The sequence below is a fragment of the Cucurbita moschata genome, unplaced genomic scaffold, assembly GCF_002738365.1.
Source record: "Cucurbita moschata cultivar Rifu unplaced genomic scaffold, Cmos_1.0 Cmo_Scf00011, whole genome shotgun sequence".
NCBI classification, from domain to species: Eukaryota; Viridiplantae; Streptophyta; class Magnoliopsida; order Cucurbitales; family Cucurbitaceae; genus Cucurbita; species Cucurbita moschata.
In genome coordinates, this window is record NW_019268527.1 from 332655 (window position 1) to 342984 (window position 10330).

General features: G+C 36.0%; 5 non-coding genes across 5 annotated transcripts; all 5 read left to right on the top strand.

The window, feature by feature from the left end:
* The first annotated feature begins 4306 nt into the window (after positions 1–4306).
* On the top strand, positions 4307–4388 carry TRNAS-CGA. The gene has a single exon. It is a non-coding gene; the product is annotated as a tRNA-Ser (tRNA).
* A 349-nt stretch (positions 4389–4737) lies between these two features.
* Positions 4738–4819, top strand: TRNAS-UGA. The gene has a single exon. It is a non-coding gene; the product is annotated as a tRNA-Ser (tRNA).
* Positions 4820–7174: 2355 nt separating this feature from the next.
* On the top strand, positions 7175–7256 carry TRNAS-CGA. The gene has a single exon. It is a non-coding gene; the product is annotated as a tRNA-Ser (tRNA).
* Positions 7257–7792: 536 nt separating this feature from the next.
* TRNAS-CGA lies at positions 7793–7874 on the top strand. Its single transcript has one exon. It is a non-coding gene; the product is annotated as a tRNA-Ser (tRNA).
* A 222-nt stretch (positions 7875–8096) lies between these two features.
* Positions 8097–8178, top strand: TRNAS-CGA. The gene has a single exon. It is a non-coding gene; the product is annotated as a tRNA-Ser (tRNA).
* The last annotated feature ends 2152 nt before the right edge of the window (positions 8179–10330 follow it).

Consider the following 10330-nt stretch of genomic DNA (forward strand, 5'->3'; position numbering starts at 1 on the left):
ATATATTTGGTAGATTATATCTGGTAAGTTAAATTTGTTAAACCTATCTTTAGTAAACTGAAACCATATATATACCCCATTAGTGAGTGTTGTCAAAAAGTACTTTTCTTCGTTCTTTGTATTCTCTTTTGTTGTACATACTCGAAGTCATCAATAAACCTTTATCCTATATTCCTCCTTGAATTTTCTCTCTCATGTTCTTTATGTTCATCTTGATCGAGTGTGTACTTTGTTGAGCGATCCTAACACTTTCAACACCTGATATCTTCACCAAATTTGTTGGCTATCTTACTTGGAATTTGTAGGAACAAGTTTGAAGGAAAATGTTTATAAAAATTGAATTTAGAAAACTCAAGGAAGGGAAACCTAAAATCTAAACGATTTTAAGTCTTGGTTGGAGGCTCATCGTTACTTGGTTCTTTTTCCAAATGTTAGCCCATGCTTCATAATTTATAGTTTAAGCCTAAACTGACTTTGAAACGTCTAGAACTGCCCTGAGTTTGAAATCCAAATTTCTTGAATTTTTGTTAAAATATCTTCTTCGATGAGGCCTTAGCCAACTTCCATGTTGAAAATATCTTCTTTTGAAACCTATTTAAATTTGGGATGATCGAATGAATGGATGTAAAGACATTTTAGATTTTCAAAGGTTGTGGTGGTCCTTGTTTCAGTGCTGATCTGAGTTATGAAATTTTCTCTTTTATACTAACTTGTTCGGCTTCACCTTTTTCATTTGTTGTTTATACATATCCAGTTAAGTGGCAGGCTTAAGGGTTGTGGCGTAATTCTTTGAGGCATACACAGCCACTCACCCTTGGATATCTTCCCTTAAGCCCATTCTACCATCTGAGAGGAAAATTTGGATATCTCAATGAATTCTACTGTCATATTTCCCACGGTCCTTTTCCCTTGTTTAAGGCTTAAGAATACCTCTTGATTTTTGAACATTACTACTGTGCCAAGTCTAAGGATGATTCAATCTTCTACGCTTATGGCCATAGAGGTTGATTTCCACAAAATAAAAAAAAAAGACTGGTGGGACAACTCAAAGACTGGTGGGACAAATATCTCGACGAAACAACTCGCCAATAGATATTAAACCACTATGTCGTAAGGTCAACTACTCAAATCATCAAAGAAGAAGGTCCATCAACTAGGACCGAAGTACAACATGAAAGGGTAGTGGATGCTGTCAACACCTTCATATATACCCTCATAGAATTCTTCGTCGGCGACCCTCTCAAATACCAGGAGAGATCCGCCGAGATACTCATGAATCTGAAATGCCCTACCTTAGGTGATTTCAGGTGGTACAAAGATATGTACTTCAGCAAAGTTCTTATTAGAACAGATAGTTCGTTGGAATTTTGGAAAGAGAATTTTGTCAATGGACTACCAAAACACTTCTCAAGGAGAATCAAAGATGGTCTTAAGACAAAGTATAATGGAACGATTCCATGACAAACTTTGTCATACGGATCCATAGCATCCTTCATCATAGAAGAAGGACTCAGACTTTGTAATGAGTCAAAGTTTCAAAACAAGCTCAATTCTTCAATATCAAACAGAAAAGAGCTTGGAAGATTTTGCGATCAATATGGATGCAAGGGGATAGAAGCTCCCTCAGCCTCCAGACGAAAGAAGGTTAAGACGCATCCTAAACCTTATCATTCATACAGGCCTAGGGAAGCATATCAAGAAAAAGGTATACTCCTACAAAACCCCATAGAGGAAAGAAAAGGCAAACTTGCTTCAAATGTCGAGAGGAAGGACATTATGCTAATAAGTGTCCAATTAGAGGAAAGATCAATGAGTTGGATATAGATCAAGAGCTGAAAAATCAGCTATTACGACTGGCCCTAACCGACTCAGAGCAATCAAGCGAGGGAGAAATCCTCGAACTCCAAGAAGAATCCGATTCTTATTCTAGCACAGAATACGAATCAGAACAAGAAGGAAAAAGGACGTGCGAAGGATGCATAAATGTCCTTACTAAGGATCAAGAAATTCTACTCAAAGTAGTAGAAAAAGTTCAAGATCCAGAAATTCAACAGAAGATTGCTCAACGACTTAGGGATGCCATGACAATCTCTAAGCCATCTGAAAGGGAAGAAAGAAATCCCTACAGACTCCAATCTGTTCTCCAAAGATTTGAAAAACCGAGAGAACTCACTACTCAAGATTTACAAAGAGAGATTAATAATCTCAAACAAGAGGTACAGGCGTTAAGATCTGAAACTAGGTCAGAATCTTATATGCTTCGTCAAGAAATTCTCAATCTTCGGGAAAAGCTGCCCGAACAAGGAGAAACGGTGCAACCGAACCTGGACAAAGAAGATATTCAAAGTTCCTTCGTTGGAGCCATCACCACTTCTCAATATCAAAAATGGTACGCTCTTGTTACCTTAAAAATTTATGATTTCAAAATCACACTAAAGGCTCTCATAGATACTGGAGCCGATCAAAATTGCATTCAAGAAGGCCTAATACCTACAAAGTATTTTGAAAAAACTACTGAGGGCCTTAGAGGTGCTAACAACAACAAACTCAACATTAATTACAAATTATCAAAAGTTCATGTTTACAATGATGGAATTTGCTTCGTAAATTCCTTCCTTTTTAGTAAAAGACTTAGGACAAGAATTAATCCTAGGTACTCCTTTCATTACTCAATTATATCCTTTTAATAACTGAAAAAGGGTTAGAATCAAAGGCCTTAGGAAAGAAGATAAAATTTAACTTTCTTTTCCCATAAGGATTAGCAAAATAAATAACCTTCAAAAGAATACAATTATTCAATCAATAAATAGAAGAACAAATTCAAAATAAGACTGTCCAGTCTAAAATCAAAACTTTACAAACTCAAATAAAAAGGAAAATTTGTTCGACTATCCCTAATACCTTCTGGAATAGGAAGCAACACATAGTTGATCTTCCTTATATCAAAACTTTCGAGGAGAAAAATATTCCTACGAAGACCCGACCTATTCAAATGAATAAAGAATTGCTAACATTCTGCAAAGCAGAAATCAATGATCTTTTGCAGAAGGGTCTTATTAGACTGTCAAAGAGCCCCTGGTCATGTGCGGCTTTTTACGTCAACAACTAGGCAGAAAAGGAACGTGGAGTCCCGCAACTGGTAATAAACTACAAACCCTTAAATAAGGTTTTGGAATGGATTAGATATCCAATTCCAAATAAATCAGATTTAATGCAAAGAATTTTAAATGCCAAAATATTTTCAAAGTTTGATATGAAATCAGGATTTTGGCAAATCCAGATTTAAGAAAAAGACAAGTACAAAACCGCTTTCAATGTCCCTTTCAAACAATACGAATGGAACGTTATGCCATTTGGGCTAAAAAACGCTCCATCCGAATTTCGAAAGATTATGAATGATATTTTCAATCCTTTTCAAGACTTTTCAATTGTTTATATTGACGATGTTCTGATTTTTTCTCAAAATATCGATCAACACTTTAAGCATCTTCAAACATTTTTGACGACAGTCAAAAGAAACGGTTTAGTTGTGTCTAAACCCAAAATTAAACTTTTTCAAACAAAAATCCGTTTTCTTGGATTTGAAATTCATTTGGGTCTAATTAAACCCATTCAAAGATCCATTGAGTTTGCCTCAAACTTTCCAGACCAAATTACAGATAAGACCGAGCTACAAAGATTTTTGGGATGTCTCAATTATGTGTCTGATTTCCTTCAAAATATCAGACCCATCTGCAAGCCACTTGTTGAGAGACTCAAAAAGAATCTCAAAACCCAGTCCAAATCATCGAACATGACGATGGAAGCATTGAAATAAAATTCAGCGAAGAACCTTCGTCAGAGTCGAAAGTGAAAGAATTTCTTAGTTCTAGACCAAGTACTTCAGGAATATCAAGATCGATGTATGACCCCTTAAAGGTAAAAGAGGTCAGTTATGATAAAAAAAGGGTGTCAATCCACTATGAAGATGGCTCAAGGTCTCCAACCCATACGGATATGGATACTCAATCTGTCTACGAAAGCCAGCTAAATGTCATTCTTTCCCATACGGATAAAGAATGATTGAACAAGGAACGAATCATTCTTTATCCGTAGGTTCGATCCTACTATTGACGTATTTTTAGCTTTATTGTGAAAACACACATCGGTTGAACAAGGAACGAATCATTCCTTATATAAGGGTGTCACAATATGTCTGAATGGTTAAGGAGACAAACTCGAAATTTGGCTATGGAATTGTTAGCTTTATTTCTGTTGTTGCCACAATCAGTAGTACCCAAGAATTAGAAAAACTGAAGTTTGGGGTGTCAATATGTCCGAGTGGTTAAGGAGATAGACTCGAAATCTGTTGGGCTACGCCTGTGTAGGTTTGAATCTTGCTATTGACATATTTTTAGTTTTATTGTGAAAACACATGTCGGTTGAACAAGGAACCATGGAACTAATCATTCTTCATATAAGGGTGTCAATGTCCGAATGGGTAAGGAGACAAACTCGAAATTTGGGCAATTTTTAGCTTTATTATGAAATCCCACATCCTATATAATACGATTCATTCTTTATATAAGGGTGCCAATATGTCCGAATGGTTTAAGAGAAAAACTCGAAATTTGGCTGCAATTTTAAGCTTTATTATGAAATCCCACGTCCTACATAATACTTATATAAGTGGAAGTGGGATACTGTTGTTGCCACAACGTGTAGTACCCGAGAATTGTAGAAATTGAAGTTTGGGGTGTCAATATGTTCGAGTGGTTAAGGAGACAGACTTGAAATCTGTTGGGCTATGCCTGCGTAGGTTCGAATCCTGCTATTGACGTGAGAAACTAAATTTTTGGGGTGTTAATATGTCCGAGTGGTTAAGAAGACAGACTCGGTTATGCTTGTGTAGGTTTGAATCCTGCTATTGGAACGAATCATTCTTTATATAAGGGTGTCAATATGTCGGAATCGTTAAGGAGACAAACTCAAATGAAACCCCACAATTTTTAGCTGTCCGAGTGATTAAGAAGATTGACTCGGAATCAAAGTTTAGGGTGTTAATATGTCCGAGTGATTAAGAAGATTGACTCGGAATCAAAGTTTAGGGTGTTAATATGTCCGAGTGGTTAATATGTCTGAGTGGTTAAGGAGATTGACTCGAAATCTATTGGGGGTGTTAATATGTCCGAGTGGTTAATATGTCTGAGTGGTTAAGGAGATTGACTCGAAATCTATTGGACTAGGCCTGCATAGGTTTGAATCCTGCTATTGACCTTTTTCTAGCTTTATTTGCAAAACACACATCGATTGAACAAGGAATGAATTATTCTTTATATAAGGGTGTCAATATGTCGGATTATATAAGGGTGTCAATATGTCGGAATCGTTAAGGAGACAAACTCAAATTTGGCTATGCAATTTTTAGCTTTATTATGAAACCCCACATCCTACATAATACTTATATAAGTGGAAGTGAGATACTGTTGTTGCCACAATCAGTAGTATTTGAGAATCAGAGAATCTAAAGTGTTGGGTGTTAATATGTCCGAGTGATTAAGAAGATTGACTCGGAATCAAAGTTTAGGGTGTTAATATGTCCGAGTGGTTAATATGTCTGAGTGGTTAAGGAGATTGACTCGAAATCTATTGGGCTAGGCCTGCGTAGGTTTGAATCCTGCTATTGACCTTTTTTTAGCTTTATTTGCAAAACACACATCGATTGAACAAGGAATGAATTATTCTTTATATAAGGGTGTCAATATGTCGGATTATATAAGGGTGTCAATATGTCGGAATCGTTAAGGAGACAAACTCAAATTTGGCTATGCAATTTTTAGCTTTATTATGAAACCCCACATCCTACATAATACTTATATAAGTGGAAGTGAGATACTGTTGTTGCCACAATCAGTAGTATTTGAGAATCAGAGAATCTAAAGTGTTGGGTGTTAATATGTCCGAGTGATTAAGAAGATTGACTCGGAATCAAAGTTTAGGGTGTTAATATGTCCGAGTGGTTAATATGTCTGAGTGGTTAAGGAGATTGACTCGAAATCTATTGGGCTAGGCCTGCGTAGGTTTGAATCCTGCTATTGACCTTTTTTTAGCTTTATTTGCAAAACACACATCGATTGAACAAGGAATGAATTATTCTTTATATAAGGGTGTCAATATGTCGGAATCATTAAGGAGACAAACACAAAATTTGGCTATGATATTTTTAGCTTTATTATGAAACCCCACATCCTACATAATACTTATATAAGTGGAAGTGGGATACTGTTGTTGCCACAATCAGTAGTATTTGAGAATCTGAGAATCTAATGTTTTGGGTGTTAATATGTCCGAGTGATTAAGAAGATTGACTAGGAATCAAAGTTTAGGGTGTTAATATGTTCGAGTGGTTAATATATCTGAGTGGTTAAGGAGATTGACTCGAAATCTATTGGGTATGCCTGCGTAGGTTTGAATCCTGCTATTGACCTTTTTTTAGCTTTATTTGCAAAACACACATCGATTAAATAAGGAATGAATTATTCTTTATATAAGGGTGTCAATATGTCGGAATCATTAAGGAGACAAACACAAAATTTGGCTATGATATTTTTAGCTTTATTATGAAACCCCAAATCCTACATAATACTTATATAAGTGGAAGTGGGATACTGTTGTTGCCACAATCAGTAGTATTCGAGAATCTGAGAACATAATACTTATATAAGTGGAAGTGGGATACTGTTGTTGCCACAATCAGTAGTATTCGAGAATCTGAGAAACTAAAGTTTGGGGTGTTAATATGTCATAGTGGTTAATATGTCCGAGTGGTTAAGGAGATTGACTCGAAATCAAAGTTTAGGGTGTAAATATGACCGAGTGGTTAATATGTTCGAGTGGTTAAGGAGATTGACTCGAAATCTATTGGGCTATGCCTGCGTAGGTTTGAATCCTGCTATGACCTATTTTTAGCTTTATTGTGAAAACACACATTGATTGAAAAGGAATGAATTATTCTTTATATAAGGGTGTCAATATGTCGGAATCATTAAGGAGACAAACACGAAATTTGGCTACGCAATTTTTAGCTTTATTATGAAATCCCACCTCCTACATAATACTTATATAAGTGGAAGTGAGATACTGTTGTTGCTACAATCAGTAATACTCGAGAATCTGAGAAACTAAAGTTTTGGGTGTTAATATGTCCGAGTGGTTAAGGAGACAGACTCGAAATCTGTTGGGCTATGCTTGCGTAGGTTTGAATCCTGCTATTAACCTATTTTTAGCTTTATTGTGAAAAGACACATCGGTTGAACAAGGAACGAATCATTCTCTGTATAAGGGTGTCAATATTTTGGAATGGTTAGGAGACAAACTCGAAATTTGGCTATGCAATTTTTAGCTTTATTCTGAAATCCCACATCCTATATAATACTTATATAAGTGGAAGTGGGATACTGTTGTTGCCACAATCAGTAGTACTCGAGAATCTGAGAAATAGAAGTTTGGGGTGTCAATATGTCCGAGTTGTTAAGGAGGCAGACTCAAAATCTGTTGGGCTATGCTTGCGTAGATGTATTTCTTAGCTTTATTACCAAAACACACATCGGTTGAACATGAAATGAATCATTCTTTATATAAGGGTGTCAATATGTCCGAATGGTTAAGGAGACAAACTCGAAATTTGGCTATGCAATTTTTAGCTTTATTATGAAATCCCACATCCTACATAATACTTATAAGAGTGGAAGTGGGATACTGTTGTTGCCAGAATCAGTAGTACTTGAGAATCTGAGAAACTAAAGTTTGAGGTGTCAATATGTCCGAGTGGTTAAGGAGACAGACTCGAAATCTGTTGGGCTATGCTTGCATAGGTTCAAATCCTGCTATTGATGTATTTTTATCTTTATTGTGAAAACACACATCGATTGAACAAGGAATGAATCATTCTTTATATAAGGGTGTCAATACTTTGGAATGGTTAAGGAGACAAACTCAATTTATTAGCTTTATTATGAAATCCCACATCCTACATAATACTTATATAGGTGGAAGTGGGATACTGTTGTTGCCACAATCAGTAGTACTTGAGAATCGGAGAAACTAAAGTTTGGGGTGTTAATATGTCCGAGTGGTTAAGGAGACAGACTCGAAATCTGTTGGGATATGCCTGCGTAGGTTCGAATCTTGCTATTGATGTGTATTTTTATCTTTATTGTGAAAACACACATCGGTTGAACAAGGAACGAATCATTCTTTATATAAGGGTGTCAATATGTCGGCATGGTTAAGGAGACAAACTCGAAATTTTGCTATGCAATTTTTAGCTTTATTATGAAATCCCACATCCTACATAATACTTATATAAGTGGAAGTGGGATACTGTTGTTGCCACAATCAGTAGTACCTGAGAATCGGAGAAACTGAAGTTTGGGGTGTCAATATGTTCGAGTTGTTAAGAGGAGAGACTTGAAATCTGTTGGGCTATGCGTAGGCTCGAATCCTGCTATTGACGCATTTTTAGCTTTTTTATGAAATCCCACATCCTACATAATACTTACATAAGTGGAAGTGGGATACTGTTGTTACCACAATCATTAGTATTCGAGAATCTGAGAAACTAAAGTTTGGGGTGTTAATATGTTCGAGTGGTTAAGAAGACAGACTTGAGACGTATTTTTATCTTTATTGTGAAAACACACATCGGTTGAAGAAGAAACGAATCGGAGACAGATTTGAAATCTTTTGGGCCTTTGGGCTATGCCTGCCTAGGTTTGAATCTTGCTATTGACCTATTTTTAGCTTTATTTTGAAAACATACATCTATTGAACAAGGAACGAATCATTCTTTATATAAGGGTGTCAATACTTCGGGTTAAGGAGACAAACTCGAAATTTGGCTATGCATTTTTTAGCTTTATTATGAAATCTCACATCCCTTACTGTTGTTGCCACAATCAGTAGTACCTGAGAATCGAAGAAACTGAAGTTTGGGGTGTCAATATGTCCGAGTGGTTAAGGAGACAGACTCGAAATCTGTTGTGCTATGCCTGCGTAGGTTTGAATACTGCTATCGACGCATTTTTAGCTTTATTGTGAAAACACACATCGGTTGAACATGGAACGAATCATTCTTTATATAAGGGTGTCAATATGTCGGAATGGTTTGCCACGATCAGTAGTACTCGAGAATCTGAGAAATTAAAGTTTGGGGTGTCAATATGTCCAAGTAGTTAAGGAGACAGACTCGAAATCTGTTGGGCTATCCCTACATAGGTTTGAATCTTGCTATTGACGTATTTTTAGCTTTATCGTGAAAACACACATTGGTTGAACAAGGAACGAATCAATTCTTTATATAAGGTAAGAGTGTCAATATAATATGTCCGAATGGTTAAGGAGACGAACTCGAAATTTGGCTATGCAATTTTTAGTTTTATTATGAAATCCAATTTTTAGTTTTATTATGAAATCCCACATCCTACATAATACTTATATAAGTGGAAGTGGGGTACTATTTTTGCCACAATCAGTAGTACCCGAGAATCTTGTTTGATGAAGAAATTTGAGAAATTGAAGTTTGATGTAGAAATCTGAGAAACTGAAGTTTGATTCAGAAATCTGAGAAACTGAAGTTTGATTCAGAAATCTGAGAAACTAATGTTTAATGAAATTCGATAAGAAACTGAAGTTTGATTCAGAAACCTGTGAAACTGATGTTTAATGAAATACTAGAAGAAACTGATGTTTAATGAAATACTAGAAGAAACTGAAGTTTGATGAAATCCGAGAAGTAGTTTCAGCGAAAGTAAACGCAAACGAGAAATGAAAATGGGATACTATTGTTGCCACAATCAGTAGTACCCGAGAATCTGAGAAACTGAAGTTTGATGAAGAAATTCGAGAAGTAGTTCTCAGCAAAAGTATACACAAACGAGAAATTGAAGATCTGAGAAACTGATGTTTAATGAAATCCAAGAAGAAACTGAGGTTTGACGAATTTTTAGCTTTATTGTGAAATCACACATCGGCTGAACAGGAAAAGAATCATTCTTTACTTAAGGGGTGTTAATATGTCTGAGTGGTTAATGAGACAGACTCGAAATGCTATGCCTGCGTAGGTTTAAATCCTACCATTGACGAATTTTTAGCTTTATTGTGAAATCACACATCGGTTGAACAAGTAACAAATCATTTCTTATATTAGGGGTGTTAATATGTCCGAGTGGTTAAGGAGACCAACTTGAAATCGGTTAGGCTATGCCTGCACAGGTCCTGTCAATATGTCTGAGTGGTAGGGTGGAACAAGTAACAAATCATTTTTTATATAAGATTGTCAATATGTCCGAAT